The following is a 1,364-nucleotide window of genomic DNA, read 5'->3' on the forward strand; positions in this document are numbered from 1 at the left end:
GGTCTTCCACTCAAACCTTAACTCCTTAAAGATCCCACCTGGAAACCTAAAATTGAACACTCAGGGGTCAGTAACTACTGCATGGCTGACGTCTGTTCCTATCTCCCTGAAGCGCCTCTACCTGATGGGATGTTAAATCAAAGAACTTTGTTTTGGGATGAATACCACATGCCTTCGACCCTATACTTTTCTTTTCATCCTTTCCTTCTGCCACAGATGACTTGCATGTGACAAGAATACATGTTCATATATGTTCTCAATTTTCCACTCTCTTCTTGGACTTGGAGAGGTAGCAGGAGGTGGTGAGAGGCTTCTTGCTTATAGGTTAATTCCTGGTCTCTCCTTGTAGGGAATCTGAATAATGTGAGAATAAGTCATTGGAAAGAGTCTAGGAAGCTATGTAGATTTCACAATAAAGACAAGGGGCTTGGAGTAGAAAAGGAACACAACAAAAACCTTGGAATAACTGCCATTTACAAGATACTAAATAATGAGGGAAAAAAACCCATTTAGCCTCATGAAAACAAGTCCTTTGGCATCTTTGGGTCACACAGCAAAGTTTTAACTTGCTATCTAAAGCCTGGATGCTGAATGGATGTTTCTTTGAATACAAGAGTGTGCTAAGAAAGAGTTCCAAGGCAGTAGAACATGGGAAGTTTTGTTCTCTTGTTCTGAAAACAAGTCCTCACGCCTGCATTACTGATCCCATCCTTCAGGATCTTACTGTCTTCATTAACTCTTTCCATATTCCACAGTCTTCTATCTTCCTTTTGCCACCTGGTCTTTCCCTCTGCTTCCCTGCCTGGAGGAAGAAGCTACTAGGCTCTTGTTACCCCCTGATTACCAATCTAGTCCTTGCTTTCCTTTGGGGTAACTGGTGCACAGCTGGCTCCCCATTCCTTTCCCAATACCCCCTCTTCACTTCCCTGTAACATGGTGGATGTGCCCACCCCTCTTCTGAAAATGTACTCTTCACGACCAGTGACATAAACGGGAAAATCCAATTGCCTCCTTTCAGACTTTGTTCTCCTTGCCATCTCTGCAGCATGTGGCCCTGTTCACCACCCCTTACTTCTTGAGATCCTCTGTCCCTGTGGTTCAGAGTGCCAGTTCTCATCATGGCTGCATCACTCCATATTCTCACCTGGAAATAAAGAAGGTGATGATATGACCTACCTTGCTGGGTTGTGTGGATAAAGTGAGGTGATGTAAGCAAATCACTCAGCACAGGGCCTGGCTCAGAGAAGGGCCACTAAAGGGTGGCGGTTTTGTAATTAATATTCCCCACACTCAGTTACGCCTGGCTCTCTTCTAAGATTGCCCTTTTCTGGCTCTTCTTCCTTCCGCAGCCCAGTACATGTGGA

Source organism: Monodon monoceros, unplaced genomic scaffold (genome assembly GCF_005190385.1).
Source record: "Monodon monoceros isolate NGI ecotype Baffin Bay Population unplaced genomic scaffold, NGI_Narwhal_1 Super_Scaffold_4, whole genome shotgun sequence".
In the NCBI taxonomy this organism is placed as follows: Eukaryota; Metazoa; Chordata; class Mammalia; order Artiodactyla; family Monodontidae; genus Monodon; species Monodon monoceros.